Source organism: Pelodiscus sinensis, chromosome 14, assembly GCF_049634645.1.
Source record: "Pelodiscus sinensis isolate JC-2024 chromosome 14, ASM4963464v1, whole genome shotgun sequence".
Lineage (NCBI taxonomy): Eukaryota > Metazoa > Chordata > Testudines > Trionychidae > Pelodiscus > Pelodiscus sinensis.
This window is the reverse complement of record NC_134724.1, coordinates 45,544,857-45,570,282: the sequence shown is the minus strand read 5'-3', so window position 1 is coordinate 45,570,282 and position 25,426 is coordinate 45,544,857. Positions and strand designations below refer to the sequence as shown.

The 25,426-nt window shown below is 40.3% G+C and overlaps 1 protein-coding gene and 1 long non-coding RNA gene across 3 annotated transcripts in view; one reads left to right on the top strand and one right to left on the bottom strand.

Moving 5' to 3' along the window:
- The window catches only part of THSD4 (thrombospondin type 1 domain containing 4), a 680,148-nt gene that overhangs the window by 479,734 nt on the left and 174,988 nt on the right, over window positions 1-25,426 (bottom strand). The window lies entirely within an intron of this gene.
- On the top strand, window positions 1,585-25,285 carry LOC142818367 (uncharacterized). Its single transcript, XR_012895871.1, has 3 exons — window positions 1,585-1,732; window positions 16,944-17,017; window positions 25,152-25,285. It is a non-coding gene; the product is annotated as an uncharacterized LOC142818367 (long non-coding RNA).

The following is a 25,426-nucleotide window of genomic DNA, read 5'->3' as shown; positions in this document are numbered from 1 at the left end:
TGGTGGGTTCTTTTTTTTTGCTCGACAAACCGAGGGGTTCCTTGAAATTCTGACAAGCTGAAAAGGGTTCCATGGCCAAATAAAATTGGGAAACACTGCAGTGGAGCTTGCAAGAGCAGGGCTGTGTCCTAGAGAGCTGAATGCGCTGCCTGCAGCACAGTCTGAGGGAAGGGATTGGCTGCTGGGGTCTTTGGGAAGGGGAGGAGGGAGGGATGGAAGAGCAAGTCAGGCATAGGGGCACTAGTTTAATAATCCCGCCTAGGGCATCATAAATCGTACGTATGGCCCTGCATTTACCTAAATTCGATACATATTCTCTGGATCTTTCCTATCAGATTGTATTGATTTCAAATATTACTTTCAACCACAAGGGGTCAGAATTTCACATCTTGTCATTAATTCTTCCCCACAGTTGAACAATAACTAATACATAATTCACAATCAATTGGTATATAAAATCACATGTTCTCCATCAGTTAGACATCATCAGTACCACCAAACTTTAAATGTAATTTCATTACACCCTTGTGTTGAATTATATATCTTTCCCTACTAATGGCATCTTCCTGGCTACAATGGGCAGTTTGTCCCGGGTTTATAATTATTTTTATATTATACATCTCTAGCTACCTATGTGTTCATGGGAAATCATTCTTCTAGGGATTTAGGCTTGACTGATATATATTTTAACTTTCCTCTAAATTGGTCTGTTGGGAACTAGGCTCTAAAACCATTCCCCTCCTGGAGTAAGTCAGGCAACAGATAAACCAGCCTTCAAAATCTGAAGTTGTGTAAAATTTAAAAAAAAAATAGATTTCTCCATTTCTTGATGCAATTCCATAGTACTCTCTTCTCAAGTCATCTTTTATTTTTCCAAAACCATAGCTTTTAATCAACACAAGGCTTTTCTACTGGAAATCACTCTCTTTCACTCACAAAAAAACTTCAACACAGACAACAAAAAACAAAAACACAGCAGGCCTAAACATGAGTTAAACCAGGATTCCTTGGCACTGGTTTAATACAGTGGATAGACTGGACCATCCTCATCTAACTGCATTCTAATGTCTCTTTCCCACTCAAGATACACAATAAAGGAGAAATTGATACAATACAGAAATTTTGCTGTGTAATATTAGATTGTCAGCTCACACTTTGTCCTTATTTCTGAGCTATAACTTCTGCTCCCGATTTAAAATTATGGTTAAATCTAAAGGTCATTTTGCATGATCTGTTTAATAAATTATTTGCTTGATTTTCAGTTGCTATCCATGACTGTTCCTTTTAATGGCACATTTACCCAGTGTAAGGGGACTGTTAGCCCCTTACTAAAACTCTGTGGGAGTTTTTGGTTTGCCAGCTCTTAGTATCAACAGGGGAAGGGTCCATGAGACTGACAGACCCCAGAGACAATGGAAAGCAGCCAACACTCCAGCTCAGTCTGATTGACAGGTTGGACAGGCCAGTGAGGAGAGTGAGAGGCCAGGCCCCGTCCTCCCTGTGAGCTGGGATTGTTCTGGGTCTCTCTGAGCAAGGAGAGAGCTGAGAGACAGCTAAGAGCAGTGCAAGCTGTGTGCAGAAGTCCTGCAGCAACAGAGCCAGACACACACAGCTCAAGGAGCACAGACCCTGTGTTGAGCAGCAGACTGGCAGTGCTCAGAGAAGCCAAAAGGGACAAAGAAGCAACGCAAGGAGCTGGAGACTAAGGCAGCACAGCCTACAGCTGGGCGTGGTGAGCAGCTGGGACCAGCAAAGTGTGGGGAGAGGCTCTGGGCAGGGAGGTATCACCAGCCAAGAGGCCCAGCAGGCCAGACTGGGAGAGGGGTCTGGCCACTTAGAGCTTGAGGCTGTGTGGTCACTGCCAGAGCAAGCGTGTCCAGCCTGCAGCCCCCCTGCAGCACATCCAGGGCCTCTAAGGGGCCTATAAGGAAGAGACTGTGAATTGTCCTTACACTCTGCAGACTGCTGTTTTGATGTCCCCGTGCTACAGAGCAGGGCTGTGTGTTCTCATTTAACCATTCTCATTTTTTTCTTATTCTTTTCTCTTTAACCAGTTGATGTTTAATAATTTGTATTTGCTTTGAACCTTATGAAATGATCACTGAGCCAAGAAAGCCTGCAGTGTGCAGAGAGCACCTCGGAGTGGGGACACCCTAACTCCTGCCCCTAGTGACTGCAAGGTTGGGGATTAAGCCCCAGGAAACCTGGGCCCAGCCTTGTTGGGGTTTCGAGGACTCTGCTACTCAGGAGAGGAGGGGGAGCCCTCAGGATCAGGGAAGCCGAGGGGTAAAGTAAGTGGGAGCGGGGACTCAGATCCTTTCGCTGGTCCATTTCACCGGGGTGGTATAGAAGCCAGGATAGTTCCCCACAATAGCGGGACCATTCCCCCGCTTACATAGTGATGCACAACATACAGATTTTAACCTATAAGATGGACACTTACTGAGACACAAATTGTGTGACTTTGCCAGATCTAAAACTCCAGTTCAACCAAAAGCCAACTCACTGGAACTTCTCCAGTGAACACAAAACAGAATCTTAAGAACAGTTTTATGCGTCTCTTGAATCTGTGTATCTGGGAGATATCAGAATAAAGAACACATCTTCTAACACCAATGTCTTATATAATGCTGTCCTAGTAATGTACCACAATTAGAGTAGAAATCAAACTTTTCTGTTTCACTAAAAGTAACCCTAGGCACATCATTCAGTCAACTTAGAAGAGCCATGTTTCCTTTGATTCTCAGATTGCATTAAATGATTGCAAAAAAATGTAACCGCATTCCAAATCTTAGTATAGATCTGAACTTAGAAAATTAAGATAGGAAGGTTCACTTCCTACAGCTAGTCAGTCATTTTAAAAGGAACAGAATTCTCATTACATGCTTTTTTTTTAAAAGGAGAATTTTTCTGTCATGACTGCAAGACAAAATTCTGTTCTAAAACTTTGCTTTCTCAGTTAGTGCATGAAGAGCAGAACAATGGTAATGCTTTAATTGCAAATTGCTATTTTTGTCCCAAGATATTCTGCCAGAGCTATCCCTCTCTCACAATCCAAAAACTGTATCTACATAAATGCATTACTTAGTGGAAAGGATCTACCATACAATAGTTGCATGATCTTTTATCTGAGATACATGTATTGCAATATAGCTTTATACATGAAAAGCTGATTAAAAATCCAAGTCATACTATCTGAATTGTGACTTAAAGCAATGTGGTTATTACGGAAATACAATATTGTAGCTGTAGTTTAAATGTCACATGTAAGTGCGTTCAGGGAACTTTTCCACGAAATATATTGTGACTGATTTTTGTAAGGATGTCCCACTGGGGAGTAGCACTGTATTTATTAGTCCTTACAAGATCTCTGTAGCTGAAAAACATTGGCAACAAGCAATGCTCTGAGATCTGAAGTGACATGTCTGGACTTTTTTCCCCCAACGTATTAACTTTGTTATAACTTGTAAAAAAGGATTTTTACGAGGAACAGGAGGAGAGGACAATTGAATTCAAAGATTTCCTTGCCCTCCCAATCACATATTGTAAGAAAGACAAAAAACAGCAAAATCAACTTTTACAATAAGGCCTGCCTCTTTTCAACTAGCAGAGAATTTCTATTATCCTTCCTGCTATAGAGTGTGACCTGACAGGCAAGTTCCTACCTGCAAAAAACACAATTTTCCAAGAACACAGATTTCTCATCCTGATTTTACTACCTTGGCATGCAAAGCTCTCAGCAAAGTTGCTGATATAGCTCCTGAATGGTAGGGAAATCCTTTTGCTTGTCTGATGATTTGTTAAAAAGAAAAAACTACTTGCATTTGAAAACTTTAAAACTTGTTTTAGAACACTGCTTTTAATTAGGGTACTCCCCCCTAAATTACCTCAATGCTACTTTATCAGGGCAATCTTTCATACATTGCATACACAACATGCACACAAAAGTATATAATTGAGGTATGAGAAATATAGTATAAATGCTACAATAGAGATAACAGATTACAAGAGCTGGACAAAATTATGTCCGTGTGCTGCAAACAGTAATTTATAGACCCACGGAAGAGATCCATTTATCTAAAAGGCTGATCCTATGAACATGGCAGAGACCACTCTTGCAACAGGTACCATAGGAACCATAAAGGGGGACAAACAGTCTGATTTGAAAGCTATTTCTTAATTCATTGACCTTGATTTATTGTGATCACATTGGTTTTTGACAGAGTTTGTGTGTCTTCACAGCAATGTACACTTCGGGTTAGTGAGACACAAGTGAATTTACATGTCAGGGCAGCCTGCACTTCATTTTAACCCTAGATTAAGGTTTTTTCTGAACTGTGTTAGAATTTAGGGCTCTGGCATCCAGACTGCAATGGATGGACAGGAATCAAAGTAACCCTATCCCAGAGTGCCTGGTGCTTCCCCCCACATTACACACTTGCCCTGCGAATGTGATGCACTGTGGGAAAACCCTTCTGCCCATGCTGTTTCTTAAGTAAGGTAATGCTATTGATAAGCTATTTAAAAGGAGCACATGAATACATAAGTTACCTAGTTACCTCTTCTGATGCCTGTCTCAGGAGAATAACTGCTGTTTGTGAAAGCTTTATACCAGTGATGGGCAACTTAGGGTGTGTCTAGACTACAGGGTTTTTTCAAAAAAGTGGCCTTTTTTCGAAAAAACTTCCCCTGCATCTAGACTGCTGTCACATTCTTTCGAAAGTAAATCGAAAGAACACGGCAGTTTTTTCAACCATGGAAAACCTCGTTTTACGAAGATAACGCCTTTTTTCTAAAGTGCTCTTTTGAAAAAAAGGCGATATGTAATGCAAACTGTGCTTTTTCGAAAGTGAGCATCCAGCCTGCCCAGGTGCTCTCTTTCGAAAAAGTGGCTTGCTTTTTTGAAAGTACTGGTTGTAGTATAGATGCTCTTTTTCAAACGAGGATTGCAGTCTAGATGTAGCCTTACTGAGGCAAGGCTTCTGAGATCTGCAGTTCAGTATAGAGCAGTATGAATCTGCAGCCCATTGTGGTTTTATGTGTGGTCCACAAGACATTTTGTTTACTGTTTCCCATGCTACGGTTCAATCCATACACCCCACAAATTCTAGGTACACAAGTGCAATTAGCAAAACTACCCTATTGTGGGAGACTGTCTTGGTTATAGCGACAAGGAGTCCTGTAGCTCCTGTATACATCTGTTAGTCTATAAGGTGCTACAGGACTCCTTGTCGCTTTTGCAGATCCAGACTAACACAGCTTCCCCTCTGTCTTTGTTATGAGAATCTTGCAGCCCACTGAGATGGAGGGCCACTCATGTGGCCCACCCACTAACTTAGATTTCCAAAGCTGTACTAAGCGATTTCTTCACTTAGAATTTAAAGTAATATCCAGCAGCGGGGGATAACACTGGCAAAAATACAAAATTAATGTTACTACTGTCTGAGTAAATTCTGCCATAGTAAAACATATGCTTAGGCCAAGTGCTAAAAATCAATCCTATATTGAAAGATTATTCTGAGCTCAAAAATCTCTCAAAGGGTAAAACTTCATATCATTCTAATATAATGCATGCTATAGTATGTGCAATAAAAGTACAATATAAATCCAACAATCTCTGGATCTCCTTTCTCATGTCTCAACAACAATGGAAAGACATCAGCTTACAAGGACAGAGACATGTTCACTGACACACACTGCATGGCTTAAATGTGCAGCATATGGAAAAGTATTCTAGACTGAATTGATAATCTTTCTATAGTTTTTCTCTATATATAATTTATAAATGAAACATCTCCTGCTGTTGAATTGTATGTTCCATAGCACTGGGGCCCATCTGCCTCAGTGCTGTATGGAACACTGGAGCAAGGATTATCTTCCCATAACATCACACTATTTAAAAAGACAAAATGATGGCAGATATGGGAGAATGCATGGCATAGGTGTCTGAGGTCTCTTTTGTGTTCACAGTAGAGGTGGGAGAGACTAAGGGATTGTCCAAGTAAGAGAGGGAGAGGAAACCCAATATGGACCAAACCCTGGTGATAGAAAAGAAACATCAAGACCTTTTGAACAATCAGCTAAAAGAAAGTGCTACATTCATATTTAGGAATCTTGGATCCTAATGCAAATATCTACCAGTGAATTCAGGTTGTTTTTTCTAAGTTTTGTGTTTCTACATATGGGTCTCCTGGAGGAAATGTATGGATTAGAGATTTTAGGACATATCTATATTTTTATAGGCCTTAGTTCTCTTTTGACCCTTTTTTCCCCCAAAAAGTAATGTTTTGCAGTGCAGATACTACTGCACACACTATGCCAGTAAAGGCCATTCCTCCACACAGAGGAGTCTGCCTCCAAAGCAAACATTTTAAGCAGAGCATAAATCTCACTCCGAAATTACACACATCACATGTACAGGCAGTCCCCGGGTTACGTACAAGATAGGAACTGTAGGTTTGTTCTTAAGTTGAATTTGTATATAAGTCGGAACTAGTACATATTGTAGGGGAAACTCTAGCCAAACATTTCTCCAGAGCTCAGTTTTATTCTCCCACAACTCACTTCCCTCAGTCCTTTATTCTCAAGCTGAGGTGTCTGCTGAGAAAAGCCGCTCCGCGTCTCCCTGGTCTGCTGGGGGGGGGGGTGGCGCTAGCTTCGCGTCTCCCTTGTCTGCTGGGGGGAAGCAACTAGTGCGGGGTTGCCTCACCCCGTTTGTAAGTAGGGATCCGATGTAAGTCGGATCCATGTAACCCGGGGACTGCCTGTACTCCAGACTTACCCTACTATGGAATTTCACTTTGTTGTTCACTTGAACAACAAAACAAATCTAAGCCTGAGCTCTCTCCCCAAAGCCGGATGTTTCTAAGGCTTTGGAAGAGGACTTTCTCTCTCCAAGCCATAGTTCTCTCTGATTTGGAGAGACACTTGCTCATACCCTCCAGCCAGAATTAACACAATCCACCAGCCAGAATCTGTCATCAGAAATTACTAAGGGCTGTAATTTACAGTCCATCCTGACTAAAAAGGTGGTTCCCAGCAATACCCATCCTCTTAAAAGACCAGAGACTAAACTTTGTTTCACTCCCAATGTATCACCTGCTCTCCCCTTGCAAATTGCTTCAGCTCTTTTGTGGAACAGTTTCCATCAACCTGTGTGCCCAATTTGGGCATAAAGACACGGTCCCTGGGTTCCTAGGTGTCACTCCCCATTGTCTGCCAACTTAGGTGCCCGTGGTGGGGAGGAGATATCCAGTGAGTACCTCCAGCTCTTCCCACATGTAGCTGACATAACCATCTGAGCAAGACTGAAGAGGAATAGAAGGGAGGGATTAAGTCCCATGGCAGTCTGGATTGGGATGATGACACAATTTTCCCATGTATTTTATGCAGGGTTCTAGCATTTGATTAGATTGACTTAAAATTCAAGGGTTTCATTCTTGAGAAGGGTCCTAGCACCTATTCCCCATTAGAAATCCTAAGAATCACTGTCAAACTTTTCTAAATATGTAAAGAATGGCTAAGAGACAAGTAAGGGGGTATTCCATAGCCATCTGCATATCTAGGCCAGGAGATTTTCTAGTACTCTGGGGACATAAAATTAGTACTTAGTCTGAGTACTTGCTGCTGAAAAATACATTTTGTGAAAAGATGACCAGTAGGCAACATTTCTCTCAGACATGCTCACTGATTTCCCTGGAAAAGCCATTGCACTTCAGGCCCAAATTTGCCTGTAGCCAGTACAGATTTCTCAAGTTTCTAGTGTTTGTACAGGAGGAAAAGTTTAATAAAATTCAGAAAATTCTGGGTACCTTCTCTAACCCATAACACCACTTTTCTCCCCATACTGTTTTTAATCACCAGAGAAAGCAGGTATCCATCTCACAGCAAGAACTATGTATATATAGGCGGTGTGTACCATGCACATTAACCCATATACTAAATGAGTATCAGTTGATGCAAGTTCAATTATTCAAATGGAATTACATTAGTTTACATCAGATGTATATCTGGCCCATAGAAATGACTTTGTGAATAGCTAACAGCCTAATCCAATTACACGAGATAAAAAGTCAGGTGAGAGGAAAGATTTTTAAATAATTCTGAAGGATGATTTCTTGTTTTGTTATCATAGCACTACCTCTAGTGCTCTGTATTAGGCTACTTTTTGCCTATTCAACTCTCAAAACTAGAGATATTTTCCACAGCCTATATTTCAAAAATTGATGCATCACCTGTGAATTTAAAGAACACAATGCAGATCCTCCAATTCAGCTGGAGTACACTGTCATTGCTCCTTTGCATTTTGACAATTTTCATCTGATGATCCCTCTGCCTTAAGAATCAATCCCCTTCTGGGGAGTATGGTTTTCTGCCTTAAAAGTACAGTAGGAATCTTTACAGATATTTTAGGTAACAATAACATTATTAAATATAAGTAAAACAACTGAAACACTGAAGAAGAATAAATAGTGAAAGTTATTCTGAGCAGCAGACACAAAATTAAACTGAATATTTATATAAAGTTATGACCACCCACAGTTCAACTCAGGGAGAAAATCCTTCTCTTTAAAAGAATAGTTTTCAGAAATGCAATTGCAACAGCAAATGTCGTTTAGGTGATTCAACTGTTCAAAAGCACCCTTTCCTTGGTCTAGAATCCCATGGGCAATAGCCCAGTAACCATACAAAGAAAAGTTTGGGAACGAACCAAGAAAAAGTGTAGAGGGAAAAAGAGGAGCTGATTCCAAGATGCCAATGTAAGTCACTTCAGAGTAAAAAGGAGAAACTATGCCAAACAATACAATAAATTACTCTCACTATATTATTTTACAAGTGCTTTGGAGGGTGGTGGTAGTTAAAAAGTAATCTTAGCTGGGCTGTATCCAATAGAATGGAACATGAACCAATGGTTTATTGTCTTCTTCTGATGTACATTTAATCAGTCTGGAATCAGGTTTCCCTTCCTTTTTTAAATGATTTGGCACAGAATATAAAGAGCTGTTGGAAGCAACTGAAGTCCAGTAAACCCCTTGTAGAATTACTTATATATTGTCTCTCCCCCCCCAGCACTGTGAAGCCTGTTTATTCCTGGAGCTAGCTCTTATTCCCAATATAGGAAAAAACACCAAGTTAATGAATTCACTGCTCATGGTCTCCCACTTAGCTCCATACTTACTTTTGGAGCATACTATCTCAAACCACCCTCACACTGAAGTACTGTGGCTTCCCTTACTGAAGTTGGAAGAGGTCTCTACAGAATCTTGCAAACCTTTTCTGAGCTAATGTTATCTGCCTTGGTCTAAGTTTAATAGCAACCTGTAAAAACATATTATACCAGGTTTCTAGTACTCTCAAATACTTATTACCTTGAAAGCCACCTTATGGAGGTAACGGTTCATGAGGAAAGAAAAAGGTAGGATTTAATTTGAATCAGCACTAGGAAAATTAACTAGGTGATTAACAATTAGAATAATTTAACTAGTGACATGTGAAGCCTTTAAATCAAGACTGGATATCTGTAAAAGATATGCTCTATCTTATCCAGAAGTTATGGTTTTGGTGCAGAAATTACTGGGTGAAATTGTATGGTCTGGGCTATGTAGGTGGTCAGGTCAGATAATCATAATGATCCTTTCTGGCCTTTAAAAAGCCTATGAATTGATTTATCTAAGATCAAGGGAAATTCTGAATCCAGAAAGGTCAGTATTGTTTGGGAATTGCCACTTTATACATTACAGTCCAGAAGGTATGTCCCATGTTTGCACCTTGGATTATGTTATGTCTCCTAGCAATCAGGAGCTGCAGAGAGGAAGGAAAGGAAAATAGGTAAGTTTTCTTCTTCCTTTCCATTGGGTACTGTGTCAGTGAGGGGATGAGGACAGTGATAAATTTAATAGGAAGGCATATTCTATCACTGTACTCACTGACTTTCCTGTATTCTTCATGCATCCACCAGCACCAGTATAATGTTGTATCTCAAAATGTATCAGTTGTTGATTGGTTGGTGTGAACCCAATCCAACTTCCATCAACTCAACAGGAGTCTTCCACTGGCTTAATTGGAACTGAATTTTGATTTATAATATTGTATTATAAGTTTGGATTCTATTTCCTATTGTTGAATGAAACAGCATTATAGCAATAAAAATTATTTGGCTATTTAGTTTTAAAAGTCTAGTAAAAGGCAATAGCCTCAACTGCCAACTTTGAATTTGCCTCTCCTGCTACAGATCCCTACTCCATGCCAACAACTGAAAATATGATTTCCCTTTCCCTGTATCTTATATAAAGTGTACTATGTAGACAGGCTTCCAGGTTTTGGCAGTGAATGAATGAGGTTAAGCTGCCTAGCAGAATGGCAAAAAGTAGTGCAGAAACCTCTCTGAATCCTAATTCAGATGACATATATTCTGGCTTTAGTCAGGAATTTGAAAGCTCTGTCATGCCTGTTTGTTATTATGACCTGTGTAGGGGTTAATTGCGGAAGAACTGTGTGTGCACGTTTAGAGGTGATGAAACATGCATTCCCCCCTTCCCCTATATCTTATGAGCCAGCAGCAAGCTTCTAGGAACATACACCATTCAAGATAAGCAATGGTGTCAATATAGCAAAAGCAAGTGGTAGATAAGGGTAAAGGGCAAGAACACAAACAATCCTGTTTACCCTAGTGTACTGATCATGTAAACAAAGCCAAAGAACAAGTAGAACCAGATCAGAACCAGATCAATAGTTAACAGCTAAGCCATACATGAGCACATGATGAGAAACTCCTGGAAATTTCCAAACTGCAAAACAAAGTGGAAATACTGTATTTAAATCTGCACCAGAGCACAGCAATTTGAACCTCACCGATGGCCTTTGGGTACCGGTGCCTCGGAAGCTGAGACAGTCTCCCATTTCATCTGCAACAAAAACGGGGTTTCCGGTTTGCAGACGGGAGATAAGAACCCCACTTTTCCTAGCATGTTGTTCTTTTAGTTAAGGAGCGCAGCTGTTAGCTGTCAGAAAATAAACCGCTTGTGTTTGACAGATACCTGTGTAGCGTTTCTTTGTCCTTTGAGAACCCAGTGTCAGACCTGAGACTTACTCTTGCTGGCAACAACCTGATGAATCATGTCACTATGACAGCAGCATAAAGAACAAACCAAATCCTCCACAGTTGTGTTAACTCTCTCAAGCACCTCAGAGAGACTTCTTTACATCCCTCATGTGTAGAGATGGGCAAAAATTTTGTACTAGACTTTTTAGTGTGTATGCGCCAGAAAAATGCAGATTTGGACTGACCAAATTTCATAAATTTGTATTGAATACTACACATTGTTTTGGTCTGAAAAGCCCCCCCAAATTTAAAAAAAAACCCAACACCATTAATTTCAAAATTTTCAAAATGATTCTGTCAATTCAAAATAATTTAGTTTAGAATTTTACTTTTTTTTAAAAATTGAGCTAAAGTGTTCAAGTTAAATGTTTTGGTTTTAGTTAAATAGAACATTTCATTTTATCCCAAATATTTTTAAGCCTTTTCTGTTTGTGAAACGTTTGAATCACAGAGATCCTCTTGTGCCTGTCACCCATAGTGCTGATCATACACTGAGCCCACGTACCTGTCCTCTGGGATGCCCTAGCACCCTGTCCTGCTTGGTAAAATCTCTGGTCTCCCCCAGTAAAGACCCAGAGCTGGGGTAACAGCCCTCTGCAGAGTAACACGGAAGCTGAAACAGTTCAGGTCTGAAAGGGTTCAGTTATAGGGACTTGACAGTATTCAGGAACATAGCTCTCAGAAGGAACCAAGCCCCCAAATAAATCCATTTTACCCTGTGTAAAAATTTTACACAGATTAAACTTGTAGAGTTTACTATGAACTCAATCAATGAAAAGAGATATATGTACAACCAGGTTCCTTCCCCCCTCCCATATTTATGCTGGGTTTTATTAAGTATAAATTGTAGGATTTAAATGCAAGTAAAAACAAGCAGATCAAAATAAGTTCCTAAGCCAAAATAAACAAAACATCCCAATTAAGCCCAATAAATGAAGAGAAATTGTTACAGGGGTATGATTTCTCACTCTAGATCTTATCTCAGGAATACCCTTCAGGTCAGAGCTGATCTTTTCTCTGGCCTGGCATTAACAGTTTGTTGTGTATCCTTTCAGTGTGAGGAAGCAGTTTTCTAAAGCCAGCTGAAAATGATCCTTGATTGCTACCCATCCCTTAAATAGAATTCCCCCGGGGCAGGACTCCTGTGTTTCATCCTCCCCAATCCAATGGAAAACTACCAAATTCAAGATGGATTCTAGCACCAGTTGGCATAGTCACATGTTATTGTAGGACCAACCACAGTTTGGGCTTACAGGATAAACAAAATCCATTTATAGATCATTGTCTTGAGCACTGGACCCCTACATACCAGTAATGGCTCTTATTTGAAATTCTAGATTAATAAGCAAGTTTACACTTCATATTTCTAAATTCACATACAAGAATGATACATGCGCACAAATAGAATATACACATTCAGGGGATCACAGACTCTTCAATGATAGGCTCCATGACCTGCTTTGCATAAATTTACTTATGCATATTCATATTTAAAAACATATTTCCATAAAAATATGGAGCTATGTGTCACACAGTTCTCTGTAATAGTCAAGACGTTTTTCTTCTGTTCTGGTTCGACTAAAAAACTAATTAGATTAGCCAGCAACCTTCCCTTCCCACACCTCCCCCCTAAACAAATCAAGTTATTCACACAGCTTTATTGCTGTCCAGAGAACCTTGAAGTGTTACAAGCCTAAATGAACACTGATTCAAAAGGGACCACTCCTGTTATGTCCACACAGCATTTTACAGTGAACCTTCCAATTCAGACCAACAGAGTTTGGATAGCAGGGCTCACACTAGTGCACTGAAGTTGCAAGTTTTGACTGAATGGCAGGCAACAAGTTCAAAACAGGTGACAGACCTATTTTTGGAGTTCTAGCATGAGTCCCGCTAGCCCAAGTCTGTTGACCCAGATGAGGAGGTTTGCTCCAAAGTGCTCCATGTAGGGTTGTCAGACAGTTTCACAAAAAATACCAAACACTGCAGGGGGGGAAAAAATTGGTTGAGCAAAAACAAACAAACAAAAAACGCGTGCGTGCGCGCGCACACACACACACACACACACACACACACACACAGCGGCCTTCTGTCCCAAGCGGCCTTCCATCCAAGAAAAAAAAAAAACACAAAATACCGGACATGTTTTATTTTTTAACTGGACACATGTCGCAAATACCAGGCTGTCCGGTCCAATACCTGGCGACCTTGGATGGACAAAAACCTTTCTAAATTGGTCTTCCTGCATAGTGGGTTTGTCCAACTCTGGCAGATACACACAGAGCCATATTATTCTTGGAGTGACTGAAATTAGACACTCTTGAAAAACTTAAAAAAAGTTTTAATCAAGGACTTCTATCAAACCACCACACGACTTCCCTATTAATAAAGCCTGGCCTCCTAGGAGCAAGACACTGCAGTATCCTGTTAGATTGCCATAGAATCACAGAATAATAGGACTGGAAGGGACCTCAAGAGGTCATCGAGTCCAGCCCCCCGCCCTCAAGGCAGGACCAAGCTCCATCTACACCATCCCTGACAGATGTCTATCTAACCTGTTCTTAAATATCTCCAGATATTTGTGATGAAAATGAAAGTAAGTGATGGGTTTTGATTTTCAAGTAGCTAGTGACCATTTCCTTCCAATTAATATGCATACATGTTTGAAAATTTGGCATATGTAAACATATATAAATTAACCCAAAGAATCACACCCCGAGGCAGTTCAACATTTCCATGACAACATTTCAAAATTAACACTTGACGTTTCTCAGACTTATTGGCACAGTGTCAAAAGAATAATAATAAAAAAATCAGCAGACCAAAAAAAAAAAAAGTTTTCTTTTTTAAATCTTGCAGCAGTGTAACTAACATACAGATCCTCAGGGAAAGCCTGCACTCAATGAGCTACGTAGGATGCATTGCGCTAGGTAAAAGCTTTTGTGTGTTACTGTTGCACATATCCCAGCTTGTTTAAAACCAAGCATCCAGCCTCTAAATGTCAATATGTACTGAATGCACCTCAGAATGAATGCAATTAAGAGAGGTATCAAATAACTTAATAGAGCATTTGGTTGTGAAGTGAGGGTGGAAGATTAGCAATCAGAACAGTAAATTACTCTTACTTCCAGAATTATTCTTAAATGGGTCCACTGCATATGCTTTCCATATACATTCCCCTACCTCCACCAGGAGTGCATATACATAACACCCATTAGCAGTAAGTCAACAGATGAAAGGACAACAGATTGTGTACAGAAAACTTTTCCAATGTCACACATTTAGTGCAGGTGATAAGATTTATCCAGGTAAGTGACACAGCTATATACAATCAATGGGAGTTGGCTTTGAAATACTGCTTGCAACTTTGTATTTTGCCTGGGGTGAGGGTTGGGGAATGCAGTCCTGTGAACTAGTTTCTCCCACTTATATCAATCTAGCTCTATTGCTTGCGTACATGAATTGTATTTTTAAAAGACGTTCTAATGAGTAAGAGGATATATACAACATTTGTCCTCACTGTAATTAAATATTTTGATGCATTTCAACTCTGTACTTACACTGGGTTCAATTTCTGTAACATAACATGCACATACAGGATGAAAGCAGTTTTAATGCAATTTGAAATGAAGCAAATAGAAGAGAATGCATTTATTCATCTTCAGATCATATTTGTTCTAACCTTCATTAGCTGAGGGAGACAGTAAATGAAGGTGAGATTTATTAACCATAACTTCCATTGACTGAGTTGTGATTTCACAAAAGATTGGAAGTACTATATATACTCTGCTGATCATTTCAGTACTTATAATGTTATATGCTGTGTATATACTGTAATGTTATATACCATATACAAATTTTTAAATGTTGACATTTCCCATAAGTCAGAAATTCCAGTTTCCAACCAACTCTAATTACACATGTAGCGCCCCCTCTCCACCTGGTTACCTTCTTTTAAAGCCAATCTCCTTTCAGGTTCGGATGGATAGGTCTGGGTTCTTCTGGATCCCGCCACCCACTCAATTTTATTCTTTCTGATTGATGTACTTGGCAGTGCCTCCACCCCCCTCACTCCTTCCTAGCAGGGTCACCAGGGCAGCTTGGGAGGAAAATTCTAGCCCAGGATAATCCCCACATATTTGCCAGATAGTTGGAGACTCCCAGAAAATAACACAAACACATACACTATAATAAACACAATTATATTAAACAGGAGACAATTATAACAGAACAGGGTAAAACACTATTTTCAGGGTCACCGGTGCCCAGCAACTGTGAGGTTAGTGTCCCGTTGGTACGCGTACTTTGTTGGGGCCCTTGATGACTGCTGACCACACAATCCTTCTCTGCAGTGGTTTAGCAGTGGGGCTGACTAGGTCCAGTACAGCCCAAAGGACTCACACATGGGAGAAGGCAGTAAATCCCTCCACAGTTTAATATGCTGCAGGTAATAAAATCCCCAAACAAATTCCCTGACTTACTAACTAAAAACTGGTGCACTCACACACTCCATGAATGACCTCAGGCTGAGAGATGACTCGTCTCTGCAAAGGGCTGCTCTCTTCTCCCAGGGGTCCTCTTCAGGCAGGAACCAGGCTGCTTCGGTCCCAGGATTTCCCCTCCCCGCGGAGGGGTGCAGGGCTCAAGATGCAGACCCCACAACTGCACCACAATTCAAACTACAGCCTCCCCCCCAGCATGCAGACCCACCCAGCAGGCAGCAGCCCTGAACTGGCTGCTAGAGCAGAGCTGACCATGCGGTGACTGGTCTCACCTGGGGAGCCGGAGCCAACTCAGCCTGGCGGGGGAAACCTCCCAGCAAACTCCACAACTGGAATCAACAGGGGAGACACAAACCCAGCGGAGGGATCCTGCCTTCAGGTCCCTAGAGGCCAGTTCTCAGGGGAACCCTGCATGCAGGCCTGGGCTTACTAGCTCCCACACAGCCAGCCTCCCCTTGCCCTGCTGGCTCCAGACTCCCCCAACAATGGTCTCTCCTTCCCCCTGGGAGGGGCATCTCACTCCCCATGGGTTGCTGGCAGACTCTGGCCCTGGTAGGGAGGGGGAGCCAAGGCAAACTCAGAGCCTCTCCCTGAGCTGCCAGCAGACAAGGCCCCGGGAATCCAAGCAATCTCCTTGGGGGTTACACACGTGTGACCATTTAGATAGGTGATCACTCACCTGAAGCTGGTTTCATGCAACTAATCAGTTAATAACTATCATTAAGCATCTTGTGCCAAATTTCAACCTAAGGCTTGTTTTGTTTGCTGTTTGCTTATAGGCTTAACTCTGGTACCCAGAGTATTTCAGAGTCTCATGCATTAATGAATAACATGACCCAAGTGAAGAAAGAAAGTATTTGTATCTATATTCTATCGATGGAGAACCGAGGCACAGAGAGATCACATTACTTTCCCCAATGTCACACAGGAAGTCTGGTGGAGCCAGGAACCTGGCTTACAAAAGAAATACGAACCACCAGCCCTGTGCCTTAGCAACAAGACTATAAATAAGCAGTTGCAACTCATCTCAAAGGTTGATAGATCTACTCCCAGTTCTGCCAGATCTGAATTTGGCTCATTATCTAAAATTGTATTGCTTTATTCGATCAAAGTGGTGGGCTGCATGTTGAAGATTTTGGCAGCATTGCTGAAGGAACTTGCAATTATTAAGCAGATGTTCTGTGACATAACTGGGGGCCTGTTTTGCTGAAATAAGATACCATATTTGTTACAATGAAGGGAACTGGTAAAGATTTGCTATAATATATTTTGCATACGTGAAGCTACCTTTGCATCAAGGGACAATGAGAAAAAACATAATAGTCTATATTTCTTTTCAGAATTGATGTCAGACTTATATTGTTTTCTTTGGGCTGAAGAGGAGAAGGGGGGAATCCAGCTTCAACTCTTTGAGGTCTGTTTTTATACTTAGATATCTAACTCAGAGGCATAATGTATCCCAAAAGTTAGCCCTTTGTTATCATCCAGCACTGTTACTATATAATTTCACTGGCACTAATCATACAGCGAGATGCCCTTGACAATTGAATAGAATTGTAGGGATTCAAGAGACTTTGAGAGATCTTCTAATCCAGTCCCCTGCACTCATGGCAATACTAAGTATTAACTACATTACCTAACCTCCTCTTAAAAATCTCCCCTCCTGGAGATTCCACAACCTCCCTGGGCAAATTCATTAATTTAAATTAGTGGTATCTGTATTTAAATTTACAGGTATTGAGCACGATATTGAAAGCAAATTAGATTCAAGTATTGATCATATGGGTGAATCTTTGATGGATTTGTATTCGTTTGGGTAGATAATTGAATTTTGATTCAAAAAATGCTGTTAGCGGGAGCTGTCTATCATTTGTTAAATGACTTCCAACTATTGCTTAGATATTTATTATATCTTTATGCTGCTTATAAAATTTCCAGAAGCTAGTTCTGGCTTTATATATTACCACTAGCAATCATTTTCTTCTGACAATATTACAATCTTTTCTTTCACAGGGGGTAAAATGTTCCCTTCTTCGTATTCACCAAAGGTTTTATAAATCAAGGATTTATAAAATGCTAGTCCAGCTACATGTGCTGGTCAAGTTGCCATCATCTTCTTTCTTACTCTGTTTCTAATCTGAATTCAGCTGTGCTGAGTCTAAGCTACCTAAACAGTAAAATAAAAAATTTAAAAAATCACACAATACTTCAGTCACAAAATACCTCAGTTTTGATGCTCAAGTGTGGATACTCAAATCCTTGATTGGGCACTTAAATAAGTAGTTTGGTTTTCCAAAAAGTGTTCACTGTCCATAACTTCCACTCAAATGAATAGTAACTGACAGTGATTGCTTTGGAATGTCTTGTAAAACGCTCTGCCTCACAACTAAGTTAGACACGGAGAAACCTGTTTATGAAGCTGGTTGCTGTTTTACTCAATGATGTAAGGTTTTAAAGATCAGAGAAACTATTACATCTCTTTTTGGCTTGATAGCATAAGAAAGCATTTTTCTAGCAAATGGTTGCAACTGATTAGAACGAATCAAATTACTCCAGAGAAACAGGTACTGCATATCTTGTTTCCCCACCTCTCTGTGTCCTGACATATCCCTTCAAACACAACTTTTGGTCAAACATTAATGTGTTGGAAAAGAACACTATTGTTCAATTTTATCTTGATCCAATCATTGAAACAAGACTCTTTTTCATTTATGGTTTCAATAATTTAGTGTTAGTCAACACCTAATTCCAGTATTTATTTTTCTCCCCCTCAAAAAAAAAAATCTGGTTGTCATTAACACCATTTACAATGACATTTACGCAGACTCAAGAGTGACAATAAAAATCAATTTGCATACCCAATTTTTAAAGGACATGGTTTCTCTTCAATCCCTTAAATCATTATATATATTAAATTTGACTAATAGATTCTTCTCCAGAAGCCATAAAACTATAGAAGAGTCAGCCATTTATCAACATTATATGAAACAAAACAGGCCATGCATAATTAGTTTTTACAAAAAGTATATTTTTGACTTATGAAGGTTCTCCCAAGATTAAAAGTCCACACCAAGAAATTATTTTTACTAGCCACCTCCAGTCCTGGCTTCCCCCACCCTCTTGTGCTGGTGCAGCTGTGGTCACAGCTGACCCTTTCTTGCCTTGCAGAGGAGCTGATCTGCAGCGCCTGGCTGAGTGTGTGCCCCTCCTCCCTCCAGCCGCTCTTCATTCCTAAGCTGGAGGACCTGGTCGTGGTAAAGGGTTGGACGGCGCATTTCCACTGCAAGATCAGCGGCACCCCCATGCCCACCATCACCTGGACCCACTTCAGTAGCTGACCCTCCCTCCCCCGTGCCCCCCGTCATCCCGTCACCATCCCGGCCCTGACCCCAGCCCCAGCTCTGAACTACCCTGCGCCCTCAACTTTTCCAGTGTATTCTCAAATGTTTTCTGTGACAGATGGCGCAACGGCAATCTCTCCTTTTATAATAGTTTAGATTATATTGGTAACACAACATCATTTATTCCGCTAACACTGCAGTGTGTTATCACTGCATCTGATGAAATCATTACATATACGCAGCATATTACCAGAGCAAAACACCACATAATATTTCACACTAATTCTGTGCATAACTTGTCACCACTTTACATTCCTTACTATGTAAGATGGACAATATCTCTGGCTGACAAAAAGAGTTTCATGCAGGGCTTGCTTTCTACCTGAATTTGAACATGTACCTCTATTTCTCATTGTTAGAGGAACACAATCAGGTCAGATTTTCCACTCAGTTTAAGTTTTGTAAAAATAAATGTTTACACCCTGTGACACCAATAGGAATAATTTATTTATTTTTTAAATCCAGTGTAAATAGTTTAAACCATCTTCCTACCCACATAACAAAGAATCATCTCCCCAGCTATGTTTGAACTCTAAACATCGCAGCACTAGACTAGAGCTAGGGAACCTGGAAGTGAAAATCTTAAGTAAAGGATCCTAAACTGAAAGGAGACCAAATTTTCTGGTTTTGGATTTTTAAAATAATTTGGAGTTTGAGTAATAAAGGCTGTATATATTAGGTGTCTACAACTTGTTTGCTTCAAGCATTTTTCACCACAAATATTCTTAATGCATAAAATCCAAATAATTTACTTCATACAACATGTGATTATACCACACACAAAATTCATGAACCCTTACCAATCTTGCAAAAATGTACAAGTCACTTTGGAATTAATAAGTTGTATTTGTAATAATGCTACATGATGGCTGTGGTAAACACTCAGAACTCACAGAAATTATATGGGTGCATAGTTTCAAATAATGAAATGGAATCACACTATTGCATAAGAAAAAGGAGAGACTATGATGATGTTCTGTTAAACCTTCTGACATGATCTGTTTCAGAAACACCAACATCTGAACTTTTGTTAATGCTACAGGCATGAATGCTGCTTTAAAGCAGCACTGTAGGTAACAGCAGTGAAAGAGAGAGATGGGAATTATCCAAACAGTTCACTGTGATTGCATTCCCATAATTTCCCCACTTAGCATAATGGACATTATCTCTTGGATCAGTAAAAATGCTGTAATGAGAAAAGAACAGAACCAAGAGCCATACTGAAGCCCCATAGAATCATAGAATCATAGGACTGGAAGGGACCTTGAGAGGTCATCGAGTCCAGCCCCCCGCCCTCAAGGCAGGACCAAGCTCCACCTACACCATCCCTGACAGATGTCTATCTAACCTGTTCTTAAATATCTCCAGAGAGGGAGATTCCACCACCTCCCTTGGCAATTTATTCCAATATTTGACCACCCTGACAGGAATTTTTATAAGTATACTGATGTCAGCACAAACTCTCAAGATGAAATCCTGAATCCACTGTCATCAATATGACATCATTACACATTGACTTTAATGGCACAAGGATGCCACCTTCAGATTTCTCACCCACCCATTCTAGTTAGTTAATTCCACAGTACAGAATATTCCAATGCAAAAATGATATTCCCTTGCTCTTTACTGAGTAGCAGCCAAGAATGAGGCAGACAATTCTGCAGTAAAAAGCCAAGTGCCACAATGGACCATGAGATGTACCATCTCCACAGGCAAACTAATCTGTTCTCTTCCTGCCTGCTCTTCTTTCAGATTGGCTGTACCTACATACTCAAGGAGCTTGCAAGGGACTTGTTCTAATTGCAAACAACCGGGGGATAATTTAAAAGCTGAGCAGAAGAAAAAAGAAAGGTGCTATCATGGTGACAATACTGAACTGAAGCTCAGGAGATGTGGGTTTAGTTCCCATCTCTGTCACAGGATCGGTTCACCAAGTGATTTTGGCAAGTCATTTAGGGCCTGACCCACTGCTACAACAACAGGAGTTTTTCTACTAACTTCAGTTGATGTAGGGTTAAGTTTTTAAATCTCTGGCCTCAGTTCCATATCTGTAAAATGGGAATGACAATGCTTTACCAGTCTAGTTATTTCTCTCTATACTGGCTAATTCTGTGGTATCCTGATCTGCTGCCACTACCATAATACAAACAAACAAAAATCATGAGCTACAAACAAAGGCCTAGTCAATATTTCAGAGCACTGAAATCCATTTGCAATAAGAGCGTCTTTCTTTTGCCAGAGCAATCTATTTATTTTATTATTTCCCTTGTAAATTTAAGATGCAGCATTCACTAGATCTATACTGCTTGCCAGAAGTGCTAGGCTGGGCTTTGAAGTGGCTTTCGGTCTTCAGAAAGGGCATATAAAACAATCCCTAAATGATTTTCAACAGTATTTTCACTTTCATGCTATTGATTTATTAGGCAATTTCTTCTGGATGAAATACAAAACATAATCAGATCTTCTTTGAAACAGTCTATTGGAGCTCCATAGACTAAGGAAAATCAAAGCTAAATCAATGCTACATCAAACACATTTTAAATACATTTACTAGCTGCAACTTCACAATTATTTCTTTAGATTCTGAACTTTAAGTACAGTCAATAGGACACTCCTCTTATAAAGCAGCCCCTAACTAGAAGGAAATTATTCATTTGCTTTCAGTGGGAGTTCTGCACGCAAAAGAAGAAACAGAAATTTTCCATATAGATCATCAGGAGAATGTGAAATTTAGTTTTCAAAATTAAATCTGCAGAATATCTAATTTGAACCAACTGTACTATTTGTTTAAACAGATGTAGATTTGACCCTAAAGATTCCACACTGATTCTGATTCTGTGACAAAGTTGCTCTCTCTACTTAACTCCTCCTGGCTGGAAGGTTTCCCTCACCTTCATCTGCTACCCTAACCATAAAATGATTCCAGCCTTCTGACCAGACCACTTTACAGAATCAAGCCCTTTGGGGCCTCATAATCCTTTGTCAACATCCAACAAAAACAATACATACACAAAACAAACCTTCAGCATCGCTGGTCTCAGCAGGTAGTTATCTTAGTGCAGGCATGCCTCTGCAGCTTCTGTTCTTTCTCTCTTATTCCGTCAATCCCTCCCAATCCTGGTACAGTCAGGCTGTTTCAGTCAGGTTTTCAGCTTGCTCATGTAGAAGTCTATCCTGTCTTCTCTTCCCCTCCCCAAGCCATGTTTGGACTGCTTCTCAAAGACGAGGCTCTTCCCACCTCCTTTCCTGGGGCTCTTCTCCCCCACAGCTAGATTCTCTTTGCTCTTTTGGGAGACAAAACCCTGCTTTTGCCCAGCTAAGCTTCACTTCTGATTGCCTTGGCCCATCCTCCAGGTCTACCCAAGCTGGTTAACTGGCCTCTGGCCCATAATAACCCTTTCACATCCTGTGTGGAATAAACTATCCACCATAACTTCATGTTTCAAAATACTGAGACTAGATCAGAAATCTTTATCTTACGGCGAAATGGCCGGCTTTGCTGACCAAAAGCAACATTTCCAGATCTGCACAGGACTCATCTCTGGTTTTGGCTCTTCTTACATGTGCAAATGTTCCACAGATGGAAGGGATATTTTTGGCCCTAACAAACAATTGCATATTGTCCTAAACTCTTGTCAAAGGGGTGTCAAATACCACAATGGGATATGAAACAAGTCTCGTGTTCTATTTTCTGTGCCTATGAGAGTATGAGACAGAGATCACTACACACAGCTTTGGCAATTTATCTCAAACCTGCCTTGTAAGGACATTTTATAATTTACTCCTAGCTCCTCTTCCACACAGATGCAGTCATGTTTCTTTGGTGTAAAGACAAACCACTAGCTAATCACTGGCAATAATACAATTTCAAAATGAACCCATAGTTTTTACATTTCAAGTAATGTTTCTAGTACTCTGTCACTGGACATCACCTTTATGAGGAATGATCTATACTAACACTGCCTTAGTCTCTCTTGACCTGAAGTTAAAGTTAATGGGATTTGTGCTGCTAACCTACTTAGATTCTTTTGAAAAAAAAAATCAGACCTTTTATCCACATTCCGTTCCATTCTAATAACCTTCATTACCACACAGATTATTTGGCTACAGTTTGTAGCATCTGTAAGGGAGATGCAATAAGGTATTAGTTACATGGATGTAGGGAGAAACTTTCCTCTACACTCACTGTCTGCTCACTTTACTAGATTACCTTCTGTAAACAGCCTGCTGCAATAGAAGAGATATGATTGTATACAGTGGATCATGGCTTGTTTGAATAAGCAAGTTTGAATAAATACGCTGTAGATTATTTGAACTGCAATCTAGGAGACCCAGTCATGAATCATAACCCCACTGTGCCAAGTACTGGCACTGTACCAACACAGAACAAAAAATACGTAAAAGTGCTCTTAAAAATATAAATATTGTAGGAAGAATACTGTGATCAGGCCTTATCAGATGGGGGAGGGTCAGAAGGGCCATTAGGCCTGGGCCTCAGGAGACAAAGGAGGCCTCAAATTTTGACATTTTTCAATGAAGTCATTTCCATTTATTATACACCTCTTGCAGTTATAACAGAGACAACAAAAGAAGCTATGTATACCAGCAAAAAATTGATTTAAATCATTGTGGGACCTTGGGCCTTCACCAATTTTTTGGTCACATCCGAGTTTTCATCTGAGTAATTGGAGACTGGAGGTATCTTCTGTGACTAGGGTTGCCAGATGGTTTAACCAAAAATACAGAACACTCCCCCCTCCAAAAAAAAACAAACACTGGGGAAACAATTCTGTTGGGGGGGGGGGGGGAGAAGCGGGAGACCAAAGTTGTTAAGCAAAAGAAATTTTTTTTTGAATAATAAAATAGCATGGCCCCCTTCAGAGTGTGTGCAGATTCAAAATAGGGATAGGAACAGGGGAAAGGTTGAGCACTAAGACCCAGGGAAGGCATTGCTTCCCCTAGGTCTTTAGGCTTTTTGCCAGCGGCCATTTTGTTTTCTTGATCAAGCCAAAACACAGCTTCCCTGTGGAACCAGGTAAGCAGGGCGTCTGGGGGCGAGGAGCTGGGGGTGTCAGGAGTCCGGGGGGGGCGGAGCCGGGGGCTGGCCCCAGTTGCCAAGTGTGTCGTAGGGTTGCCAGGTGTCTGGTATTTTCCCAGTTGCCAGGTGTCTGGGAAAAAAATCAGAAAATACCGGACATTTTAGGTGTCCGGTATTTTCTGAATTTTTTTTACTGGACAGGAGGCGAAAATACCGGACTGTCTGGGTCAATGCCGGACACCTGGTAACCCTATCTGTGACTAGTGATTCTACGTTATGAAACACAGATTACAGTCTTTGCATAGTTTAGATGTTTTGAAAGTCATAATTAATTCTGTTACTGTAAAGTGATTTTGCTTGATCTGAGGGTGAGTTTAACCTTTAAATTAGATGTTTATCTCTGCATAAGCGGCGAGGAGTCCTGTGGCACCTTATAGACTAACCAAAGTGTTGGAGCATAAGCTTTCGTGGGCAAAGACCCACTTCGTCAGATGCATGTGACGAAGTGGGTCTTTGCCCACGAAAGCTTATGCTCCAACACTTCGGTTAGTCTATAAGGTGCTACAGGACTCCTCACTGCTTTTGCAGATTCAGACTAACACGTCTGCCCTTCGGATATTATCTCTGCATAGGAGATTTTCATATTCCTGTTTTTTCTTATGTGCCTTCGCTGCCTCTTTGTCCAGTTTTAGATTCACCTTTAAAAGCTTTTTGTGATAATAAACCTTTAATTCTAGTTGTTTAATAAACTTTATATCTAATCTGGCAATCACCCCGTGTTCGTATTCATAATAGTGCATCAGTTATTAGAGGAATTTAATAATGGGAACATGTTAGCAGACAAAATTTCAAGACTTTGAAATAAGGCTAAAAAGGCTTTAGTAAATAACACCCCCCAAACAGGTGTTATGCATTATTCATTACAAGGTATAAACAATTAAAATTTTTGTATAACCAACAACCTTTAGCAAATTAATTGTGTGTTATTATGTTTTTAAAATACCTCTTTATAAAAATGAAGCGAAGATTTGAAAGTGGTACAAGTAAGAGAAAAGGCAAGAGTGAAGCAGCAGTTAAGAGTTTAAAGCCAATAACATCATTTCTTATAGAAAAGACACCTCAGCCATTACAAAGTGACCATACTGACAGTGAAACTTCCAGTTCTGATGATGAACATTTTGTATCCACAAATGACTTTCCAATACCACTGGCTCAAAATGAGGAGGTCACTAAGACGCAGAAATGCCAACAATAGCGATAAATGCAGAATCTATGCTCGAGTTAGAGACTATGAAGGCAGAAAATGAGGACTTCAAAGATGCCATGCAGCAAGAGCAAGAACGTATGACTAGCACAGGACAAGTGTAACAACAGATCAGTCATG